Source organism: Zea mays, chromosome 5 (assembly GCF_902167145.1).
Source record: "Zea mays cultivar B73 chromosome 5, Zm-B73-REFERENCE-NAM-5.0, whole genome shotgun sequence".
Taxonomy (NCBI): domain Eukaryota; kingdom Viridiplantae; phylum Streptophyta; class Magnoliopsida; order Poales; family Poaceae; genus Zea; species Zea mays.
Genome location: NC_050100.1, coordinates 20,302,244 through 20,314,274, shown reverse-complemented (window position 1 = coordinate 20,314,274; position 12,031 = coordinate 20,302,244). Strand labels below are relative to the sequence as shown.

At 40.9% G+C, this 12,031-nt stretch overlaps 1 long non-coding RNA gene across 1 annotated transcript; it reads left to right on the top strand.

The window, feature by feature from the left end:
* Nucleotides 1–499: 499 nt before the first annotated feature.
* On the top strand, nt 500–895 carry LOC109939435 (uncharacterized). Its single transcript, XR_002261891.2, has 3 exons — nt 500–578; nt 651–730; nt 822–895. It is a non-coding gene; the product is annotated as an uncharacterized lncRNA (long non-coding RNA).
* Nucleotides 896–12,031: the final 11,136 nt, after the last annotated feature.

The window sequence follows — 12,031 nt, the reverse complement described above, 5'->3', positions numbered from 1 at the left end:
GCAACCATTGAAGAAATCAGAGTGTCTTCTGAAGACCAGGACCTGTTTTTCAAGCTTTATCACTGGTTATGGTCTGGAGACCAGCTGTGACAAATTGGCAAGGTTCATCACAAGGAAGAAATGTTAGGATTTGCCAATCCTACAAGGGCATGTGAAATCCAAGTTTGTGTTGTCAATGACGTGGTCATATTTGATATTTCTTTGTAGTTGTAATCTCGTGAATTCCTTCTTTTTTCTTAAAAATGACTCTTTTTGATTCCTCTATGCAATTTTTTTATCTGATGCCTCTAGGGTAATCCTTTATGGTTTCCTCTTTATCTTTTGGTTTGCATTTTTTTACTCTGTTCATATAAATAGATTGGTTTAGCTAGACTGCATATTCCAAAAAAGAAAAAAAATTACAATAACTGATTTACTGGGCATAGTATAACTTAGCTAATTTAAAATGATCCTGAGACTTTATTTTGCCTTTCTCACTGTTTGATATGCATACCTGAATTTGGACTTCTGTTCAGTAATGGGCAGCCACAAATGAAGGCAGTTCTCTTCTGGACAGTATGACTAAAGCAATTGATGAGGTCAGGATTCACTTATAATGTTTGGTCTGGAAGTTGTATAATCCTATTTTATGTTTACACCTTGTGTTTCAGGTTATCAAAATCAAAGAGTGTGACATCTACAGCTATAATCCAGACTCTGACGCAGATCCAGTTCTTGAGAAAGGGGCCATGTATGTTCGAGCGAACTAAGATAGGATTGTGATGGTTAGCTTATGCATCTGAATCGTCACTCTAACATGGATACCAACCTTTTTGTTGTAGATGGTCGTTCAACTACTACTTCTACAATAGGAAGCTAAATCGAGTCGTGAGCTTTCGATGTTACTGCTAGGTAGGTGCTTGCATTGCTTCTAGCTGCAAGGTTCTGACATGGAACACAAGATACTCAATAACGAGTTAATGACATAATTCTTTGTTTGGCGCAGCAAATTATCAGGAGATGACTTCTTAACCGGTGTTGCGTCTGATGGTGAAGAGGAAGATGCCTTGATTGACATGGACATATGACTGACCGTGTTCTGCTAGCTACCTGATGTGCGTATAATATAGAGCATGTATGCTCATTCCTGGTAGCAAACATGGGACTCATGCGTTTATACATAGAGATTGCACCATCAGATATCCTAATTCGCTAAAAAGGTATTTCCAATGTCAAAAAAATTTGCAAGAAATACCAAACTCTTCCAAGTGGGAATTCAAAGATCAAAAGAATATTTAAATTATACATTGACTGATAAATGCACGCAGTGTTTAGTGAATCTTATGACAATTCAATTCTTGATTTGGATTGGAACATCTTTTGAATGTGGGAATTCAACCTTAGTTTGTATATGTTGTGAAAAAGCTACTGAGATGTTTGATGTAAAAAAGAGCTACTGAGATGTTTGGTTCAAACTATTGTGAGTTGACCACTTAAACAAACTATATATTATGTATTTTGTTTAACTATATCTCTTAATCAATATATCTGTTGGGGACTTGTTCTCAAATGCTATGAATTAAGAACAAGGCAACATAAAATGTTAAATATTAATGTCCTTCGTCCGCCGAAACATTATTTCCCCAAGGATTTAATGAACTTCGGACGAAGGTTATAATGACACAATTACGAAGATTATATCTTCGTAATTGAACTCTCAAAGATAATATAAACTAACACGAGACATAGAACATTAAAGACAAGTAAATTAAAAGTAAACAACATTATTTACATATTATATAAACTTAAGATATTCAAACACAATGTTTAGGTACATTTATACCTCTGCCTTGGCAAAGAATAATTTCCGAGTGATGTGATTGCAATTACAGGAATCTGTGAACAGTAAAGGAATACTGTTCACTATTTATAGGCACAGGACACAGCCTGTGAACAATTACAATCATACCCCTCATAAAAGTTTACAACAACGACTCAAACTCTTATGGACTAAAAGGTCATTCTATCTTTAAGTCGGTTTGTAATTCCGAAGCTTCATGAACGGCACTCTTCGGCATCACGTACAGACAGCTTCAGTCGAAGCTGTTTCTTCCTGTAGGACCTTCGGCGACGAAGCATGGTCCCAACAGTAGCCCCTTCGCGGTGCTAGATCGTTTTTCATAACGAGCTTGATCCGTGAAAAAAGTCTCTTAGGCTTTGGGAAGCCGAAGGTCCGAAAAACACCTTCCCTGAGCTTGTTGTCGAGAAACGATACAGTTTCCGAGCGCGTAGCGGTCCCACCATACAGGTTCACTATTTTGGTCTTTGCGGCCCACCGCGCAGCGGGTGCGAGCGGCTGTTTGCCTGGTGTAAAAATCCTGACGATTCACCTTCTTACCTGCAGCACTATATAAACAGACAGGTAGGTGTGAAGTTACCACAGCATTCATTGCTATTGCACTGTTTTGCTGCCAAAAATTTTAACCATAGCCGAAGCTTGACTCTCGTATTCAGACGAAGCTCCAGTTTGGTGCCTACTTCGTCAAAAGAAAAGCTTCGGGAGAAAAGGTTATTTAATTCCCAAGAAATCTTTCAAGAAATTCAAAATTAAATGACCAGAGTACGCTCTACTGCTAGAGTTGAGCGTGAGGGAGACAAAGCCGAAGGAGCGGAGACTGTTCCTATCTCCGAAGCAATGCAGCGATCCGGATTGGTGACCTCGGAAAGAATCCCCACTGCCGAAACAGAACAAGCTGCTGCCGAAGCAGAACAAGGAGATATTGAGGAAGCTGATTCTGACGGTGATTACCATATCGCAGTACCGAGCAAGCCTAGCCATTTGGACTTCGGAAAGTCGACTATCTCCAAGGCTGATTTTTTCCAAAATGGTGAAGTCGGGCTATTTCAGTGAAGATGAGAAGAAGCTGATTCGCTTCGGGGGAGAGGAAACTACCCCGAAGCTAGAAAAGGATGAAATAGTTATTTTCAAGAGTTTTCTAAAAGCTGGGTTGAGATTTCCTTTAAATAGAATGATTTCTGATGTGTTGCAAAAGTTTGGGATCTATTTTCACCAACTGACTCCTAACGCCATTGTCAGGCTTAGCGTTTATATCTGGGCTCTCCGAAGCCAGGCTGTGGAGCCGTTTGCCGACAGCTTCTGTCGGGTACATGAGCTGCATTACCAGACTAAGGCTAGGAAGGATGGGTTGCATGAAAATTTTGGTTGTTATAATTTTGCCTATCGGAAAACCACAAAATTTCCTATGATCAGCTACCGAAGCAAATGGCCGGCAGGCTGGAAGTCAGAATGGTTTTATGTCAAAGTTGACGATGATAAAGAGAAGCTGGTACAGAGCCCTCTTGAACTGATCTTCGGAGAAACCAGACCCCGATGCAATATGGCAGCAGAAGGTCCAACTTGGACCGCACTGGCTGAATTCAAAATTATTGCAGAACACATTGGCACTAGAGATTTAGTGCAGGAATTTCTGGCCTTCAGAGTATTTCCAACTATGAAGGAGTGGACTATGCCGAAGCTTAAAGGAGAAAAGAAAGAGGGGGAGCTTGTCCGACTACCCTATTATTATAAGTTTAAGAAATATTTTAAAGCACCCTGCCAAGAATGGCTCGATACAATCGAAGTAATGAGTAATGAAATTCTTGGAAACTATTCCAAAAAAGAGGACCAGTTGATGACAGCAGCCTTCGGCACTCGACCGAAGCGAAGGCTGAACAGGGTGCTTGATGCTATAGGATTTGAATATGCTGATTATGGTCGAGTGGGCGGAGATGCTGGAGGCCCGAAGCGAAAAAGGATTGCCAGCGCTGCTGACGAAGAGGTTGCCAAGGTAGCCAAAAAGAAAAGGGAAGATTCTGAAAAACTTAGCCCTGAAGAGTTGAACCCTGAGCCGAAGGTGGCCACTGTAAGAAAGAGGAAAACTGCATCTCCAGAACCAGAAACGTTGGTTCGAGAAGAATATACTCCTGCAACGCCTTCTGCTGTTGAAGTAGAAGAGATTATGAAGGTAATGACTGAACCCTTGCCTGTCAAGCTAAGTCCGCTGGCGCTGGAACTGACGAAGTTTTTTCAGAAGGACAAGGCAGCTTCGGCAGAAGAAGGTCTTGCACTGCCGAAAAAATGAAGGATTATTCAAATAGCAGATGTAATTCATGGGACACCGTCGCCGACACCGGCATCAAGAATTGCTATTGACCAGACTGCCGAAACTGCCGAAGCTAAAGGCGCCGCAGCCGAAGCCACCAGAGCGGAAACCTTCGAAGCTGAAACTGGCGCAGCCGAAGCTGTCGAGGCTGAAACCGGGGCCACAGAAGATCCGAACCTGGAAGAGACGCTTGAAGTTATTGATAACATACTCCTAAAAATGACTGAGGAAGAATCTGTTGTGGCCGCGGCGAGCACAGCTACCGAAAAGGGGAAAAAGCAATCTGAAGACATTTTGGAGGAAGAAGATTTTGAATTTCAAGATTTACTTGGGCAAGGACTGACAGACGCTGAGAAAGCAGAGCTTAAAAAATGTGCCATAACCTGCAGATATAAGCCAGGGGCTACACTGTTTGGTGGAGTTAACGAAGGAAAGCTGAGGTGCCTTCGAAACCGCAGCGAAGCTAAAATTGTTAGAACTCTCTGCAAAAACATTGGCTTGCCGAAGCTGGAAGCGGACCTCTGCCATTACCAACGGCACCATATCGCTGGAAGCTTGCTTTATGCTAACTTCAAGGTAACAAATATTTTTGTTACTTTATTATTATTATTATTATTATTATCATCTTTTAGGTCGTTTTCTAACGAAGATCGTTTCGACAGAGCATATTATTAAGTAAGGTTCTAAAAATGCAACAAGATCTCGAAGAAGAGAAGAACAAAGCCGTCATCCAAAATTTGGCTAAAAAAGTTGAAAATTACGAAGCTGATCTAAAAAAGAAGGATTTCACCATCCAAGATCTTGAAATGATGGTCAAAGAGCACGAAGGTGCATTAGAAAAGAAAGATTTTGTTATTCAGACTATGGAGGGTTCTTTGGCTGAAGTCCAAATTGAGAATAACAGCTTAAAGAATGAATTGCTCCAACAGTCAGAAAAATTTGAGCAAGAAAAGAAATTTCTTGAAGCAAGCCTGAAAACTGAGGTGGATAAAAATTCAAATTTGCAGAAATCCTTTAAAGAGCTTCAAGAGAAATGCCTAAGCTTCAGCAGCCGATGCGTGCAGCGGCTGAAGGATGTGTTTCATTCTGTCGGAGCCAGCTCTGCAAAATTTACACCTTCAGCTGAAAATCTGCCCAGCACGTTAGAATATATTGAAGGCGAGGTTGATGCCCTTGACAAAGTTATTGGTGGGCATGCTGACTTCTGCGCCCTGGTAGCTTCTCGGGGCACAGCTACTGCTTTTCTAAAGGCTGGCTGCACGCATGGAAATATTGTGAACAGACCAAACTTCAGCTTGTCAGCATCAGATCTGATAGATATCCCAAGCCTAGCCCGAAGCATTGGAAATAGATTCATGACCCAGTTCTGGGTAAGTGGCGGGCGAAAAATGGCAGGTGACGAAGCTCGAAGTCATCTTAAGCCGGTAAGAAACTTATATTTGTTACTTTTACCTTCTCCTTGAAATTTGCACCTTTCTTATTCTGCTGTTTGATATACGCAGGATGACGAAGCTGAAGAATGACGAAGCTGAAATTTGACGAAGCTGAAATTTGACGAAGCCTAGCCTGAAGCTTGATAGTTGTTTACAATATACTTTCCTGCAAAAATTCTGGAGAAACTTTTGTAATATAGTTATGTAACAACTTATGTAAATTTGTACATACCTTGTAATATATTTTGTTTCTGCTATCTGTGTACAATCTGCTTTGCTGTGGACGAAACTTCTCTTTTGAGCCGAAAGCGAAAAACACCTTCCCTTCTTTTCGTACACAACGAAGCATAAAAATTTTCCTTCGAGTTTTTCCTCATTGCCGAAGCATCTCTGTTTTTTGTGCGGTATAATGATGATTCTATATATGTCTAAATGCATGTTTATGAATGCAAATGACATGATGAGATGCATTGTGCAAATGAATATCAAAACACATATTCAAAAAACCATAATCATAGTCCTTCAGCGTTGACTTTTCGCTGTAAGCCTCCCTTAGGAGCTTCTTCGCTTTTTACTTTCAGCGGAATCAACGCTTATTTTTCGCTGTAAGCCTCCCTTAGGAGCTTCTTCGCCTTTTACTTTCGGCGGAATCAGCGCTTATTTTTCGCTGTAAGCCTCCCTTAGGAGCTTCTTCGCCTTTTACTTTCGGCGGAGTCAGCGCTTATTTTTCGCTGTAAGCTCTGCATTCCCTTAGGAACGACTTTTGAGCTTCTCCCTGTTTCCTTTTCTTTTTCCTTTACATTTACATTTACATTTTTTGGGGGATATCACTCTTATAGGATTGAAGTAAGGAAAATTACATGTTGTGGCCCCATTAAAAACCTTTCTCCCCCTTTGGAAAGGAAAAGGGTGCCACAAAAAAGAATATAAAAAATTACATCAAGCTAAACATAATATCGCCGAAGCTCATCCGCATTCCATGATCTAGGAATGTCGTTGCCGTCCATATCCTTCAATCTGTAGGAACCGGGTCTTGACGAAGATACTACCAAAAAGGGGCCTTCCCACTTCAGCTGTAATTTGCCTACTGTCTCAGGGTTGGCTACTCTTCGAAGTACCAAGTGTCCTGGTTCAATGTTCTTCAGCTTGACCTTTCTGTCACGCCATTTTATTGTTTCAGCTTGATATTTATTGATGTTTTCCACAGCTTGAAGTCTGATCCCTTCTATAGCATCTTTTTCTATAGAGCAATCAGCTTCATCTTCGCCTTCTGCCGAAGCTATTGTTCTTATTGATCCTGCTTTGGCCTCCTCCGGGGTTATTGCTTCGTCACCGAACAATAGCTTAAAGGGCGTAAAGCCTGTTGACCTTGACATGGTTGTGTTATGGCTCCACACCACTTTGATTAACTCGTCTGGCCACTTTCCCCTGGGCTGATTGAAGATTGACTTCATTATTCCTGTCATTATGATCCCATTAGCTCTTTCGACAAGTCCATTTGACTATGGGTGTCGAACTGATGCAAAATGGATCTTCGTGCCAATTTGATCACAAAATTCTCTGAAGGCTTCAGAATCAAACTGTGTCCCATTGTCCACAGTAATGGCCTTCGGCACTCCGAAGCGACAAACAATGTTTTGCCAGAAAAACTTTTGAATAGTAAATGAAGTTATTGTGGCTAAGGGCTTTGCCTCAATCCACTTGGAAAAATATTCCACTGCCACTACCACATATCTTAGGTTCCCCTGTGCTGGTGGTAATGGGCCTAGTAAATCAAGGCCCCACCTTTGCAACGGCCAAGTGGGTTGTATTAATTGAGTTAAAGACGAAGGTTGTTTTTGATCTCTTGCACATTTCTGACAACCTTCGCACTTTTGGACTAAATCCGCTGCATCCGAAGCTACCTTCGGCCAATAAAATCCTTGACGAAATACTTTCCCAAACAAAGGCCTAGATCCAATGTGAGATCCACACAGGCCTGCGTGTATTTCCTTCATCAATTCTATTCCTTCGGATCTGGATAAACATTTGAGCAACGGGGAACAGACCCCTCGCTTGTATAATTCCCCTTCTATTATGACATATGGTCGAGCTCTTGCTTCTATCCTCCTGTTATAAGCTTCGTCATCTGAAAGAAAATTACCCTAAAGGAAAGAGATGATTTCAGTTCTCCAATCTTCACTATAGACAGGGGATATGTTAAGAACCGCTCTTTCAAGAAGCTCAACCGAAGGTGCTTTTATTGTTTCAAAAAATACTTCCGAAGGTAAAGGCAGCCCCTGTGCTGCTAACTTGGCCAATAGATCAGCGTATTCATTCTCTCCACGAGGAATATTTTTGACAGAGAATCCTTCGAAAGAAGCCTCAATCCTTCGGACTGTATCTAAATATTTTTCAAGCTTCGGGTCTCTTGCTTTATAGCTCTTATCAATATGACCAGAAATAACTTGGGAGTCAGTTTTAAGAATGGCCCTTCTGATTCCCATTGCCTTTAACTTCCGAAGACCCAAGAGCAGAGCTTCATACTCAGCGATATTATTTGTGCAACTAAAATCAAGTCTTGCCGCATAACAAGTTTTAACTTTGGAAGGTGAAACCAACACAGCAGCCGCTCCTGCTCCGAAGGTTCCCCAAGACCCATCGCAAAACACTGTCCATGCTTCGGCATTTTATTTGTTTCTTCCTCCTGAGCCCCTGGCGTCCAATCAGCAATAAAGTCTGCCAACGCTTGGGACTGAATCGAAGATCTATGGACATAATCAATACAAAATTCATTGAGCTCTGCAGCCCATTTTCCAATCCTTCCAGTAGCTTCTCGGTTTCTCATAATATCCTTCAGAGGTTGTGAAGAAGGAACAATTATGTTGTAAGCTTGAAAATAATGTCGAAGCTTCCTGGAGGCCATCAAAACAGCATACAGTACCTTCTCCAATTCTATATAATTTTTCTTTGATAAGCTAAGAACCTCGGATACGAAATATATTGGGGCCTGCCTCTTAACTTGGCCTTCAAGCTTCTCCTGGACAAGTGCTGCACTTACCGCTGAGTGCGAAGCTACCACATATAATAACAAAGGAGCCCCTGGCGTTGGTGGAGTTAATGTTGTTAAATCTATCAAATATTGCTTCAGTTCTTCGAAGGCTCTCTGCTGGACTGGTCCCCATTGAAAGACTTCGGCTGACTTCAGCACTTCGAAGAATGGTAAGTTTCTCTCTGCTGATCTGGATATGAATCTGTTGAGAGATGCCAGCCTTCCTGTCAATCTTTGAGCCCCCTTTTTGTACTTGGTGGTTCCATTCGAAGTATAGCTTTGATTTTGCTTGGATTAGCCTCAATTCCCTTTGTTGAAACTAGGCAACCAAGAAATTTCCCCTTCTTTACTCCGAAGACACATTTTTCTGGATTCAGCTTTAAACCAGCCTGTCTAAAATTAGCGAAGGTCTCCTGTAAATCAGCAATGTGGTTATCTTGCTTCGTGCTTTTTACAATGATATCATCAACATAAGTTAGCACATTCCTGCCTATCTGAGAATGGAGGACCTTCGCTGTCATTCTGCTGAAACTTCCTCCGGCATTCTTAAGCCCCTTAGGCATCCGAAGGTAACAATATGTCCCACTAGGGGTTATGAAGCTGGTTTTCGGTTCATCCTCCTTCTTCATCCAGATTTGATGATAGCCTGAATAGCAATCCAGCAGACTCATAAGCTCTGGTGAAGCTGCTGCATCAACTAAGGAATCTATCCTTGGCAATGGGAACTCGTCCTTCGGACAGGCCTTATTGAGATCAGTAAAATCGATACACATTCTCCATTTACCATTGGCCTTCTTCACCATAACAGTGTTAGCCAACCATTCTGGGTATTTTACCTCTCTAATAACTCTGGCACTGAGGAGTCTTTTCACTTCATTCCGAGCACCTTCGGCCTTGTCATCAGACATCTTCCGAAGCCTCTGCTTTCTGGGTCTGAAGGATGGATCAACATTGAGCGAGTGCTCAATAACATCCCTGTTAACTCCACAAAGATCATTAGCTGACCAAGCAAAAACATCTTTATTGTTGAACAGAAACCTTATCAAGGTTTTCTCCTGCTCTTCAGACAATTGAGATCCCAATAGCACCTTCTGATCTGCTATATCCTCACATAAGAGCATGGGCTTTGGCTGATCAGCCGAAGCAACTTTTTCCCTTCTAAACTTGTATTGCTCACAAGCTTCAGTTCCATCTATATTATGGATTGCTTTTGAATCTGTCCAATTTCCTTCGGCCCTTCTGGCAGCTTCCTGACTTCCATGAATAGCAATGGGCCCTTGGTCCGAAGGTATCTTCATGCAAAGATAAGCTGGATGAAGAATTGCTTCGAAGGCATTGAGAGTACCACGACCAATGATTGCATTGTAAGGGTATTCCATGTCAACAATATCAAACACAACTTGTTCAGTCCTTGTGTTGTTGATAAATCCGAAGGTGACTGGCATTGAGATTTTGCCGAGTGCTACAATCTGCCTTCCTCCGAAGCCGCAAAGGGGATGTGTGGCATCAAGAATTTTATCTTCGGGCTCTTGCATCTGTCTGAAGGCCTTAGCAAATATGATATCAGCTGCACTGCCTGTATCAACCAAAACATTATGGACCAGAAATCCTTTGATAACACAAGAGATAACCATAGCATCGTTGTGTGGGTAATCCTTGAGTTGAAGATCCTCTTGGGAGAAGGTAATAGGAATGTGAGACCATCTTGACTTGATGAAGGGTCCTTGCACCCCGACGTGCTGTACCCTTCTTTATGCCTCCTTCTTCTGCTTCTTGTTGTCTGGCTCTGAGCATGAACCGCCTGTTATCGGGAGTACCAGCTTCGGAGCCGAAGCAGCTCCAGCTTGAATGTTGAACGAAGCCATCAACTCAAAAAAGTGGAAGTGAGTTCACCGGAGGTGGGCGCCAATGTTGGGGACTTGTTCTCAAATGCTATGAATTAAGAACAAGGCAACATAAAATGTTAAATATTAATGTCCTTCGTCCGCCGAAACATTATTTCCCCAAGGATTTAATGAACTTCGGACGAAGGTTATAATGACACAATTACGAAGATTATATCTTCGTAACTGAACTCTCAAAGATAATATAAACTAACACGAGACATAGAACATTAAAGACAAGTAAATTAAAAGTAAACAACATCATTTACATATTATATAAACTTAAGATATTCAAACACAATGTTTAGGTACATTTATACCTCTGCCTTGGCAAAGAATAATTTCCGAGTGATGTGATTGCAATTACAGGAATCCGTGAACAGTAAAGGAATACTGTTCACTATTTATAGGCACAGGACACAGCCTGTGAACAATTACAATCATACCCCTCATAAAAGTTTACAACAACGACTCAAACTCTTATGGACTAAAAGATCGTTTTATCTTTAAGTCGGTTTGTAATTCCGAAGCTTCATGAACGGCACTCTTCGACATCACGTACAGACAGCTTCAGCCGAAGCTGTTTCTTCCTGTAGGACCTTCGGCGACGAAGCATGGTCCCAACAATATCTAATTTAAAAACCGATTTCTCGTATAGGTTAATTTTTTTAATTTTTTTATTAAAAATATTTTTATTTCATTTATTATAACATTTATTTAACTTTAGTTTCTATTTGCCATCTCTGTTTATTAATATAACGAATTTGAATAAGCAACAAAAATAAGGTCTTAAGTTGTTTTAAAATTTGTACTTAAAAAGTTGTTTTTTTAAATAGCTGCAGAAAAGTTAAGTTTCTTTGGTTTAGCTTCTGCTTTTTCAAGGAAGAAGATTTCAAAATTTAAATCAAACACACTCTTTATGTCGATAGTTCTGGAACAAGCAGAAATCAAAGCCAATCAATGGCATTTGGAGCACTGCACCTTCAGCTAATATGTTAGACGAAAAATATCTAGAACTGTGAAAGAATTTCTACAAATTTGTTTGTTGATTTGTTGAATTATGATACACTCAGAACTCCGCATCACATCCCAATAATCTCTACTACTTACCCGGCAAAGCCCATTCTCATTCTCATTCCCCCGTACAGCCCACGTATAGCTAAAATTAAAAAAAAACACACATGTCCAAAGCCAATCAATGGCATTTGCAGCACTGCACCTTCAGCTAATATGTTAGATGAAAAATATCTAGAACCGTGAAAGAATTTCTACAAATTTGTCTGTTGATTTGTTGAATTATGATACACTCAGAACTCCGCATCACATCCCAATAATCTCTACTACTTAGAGCAACTCCAAAACGATGTTAAAATTTTTACCCCAGAAACTGATTATTAAGAGTAGTCTAAAAAGTTTTAAAAGTGAGTAATGATGAGTACTCCAACAGTTACTCTAAATGTGACATGTGGCGCAATCTGTACAGTTGTCGGGAGGTTGTGGATGATCCGATACGTTGATGAATGGATTGGGGAGGGATGAAAC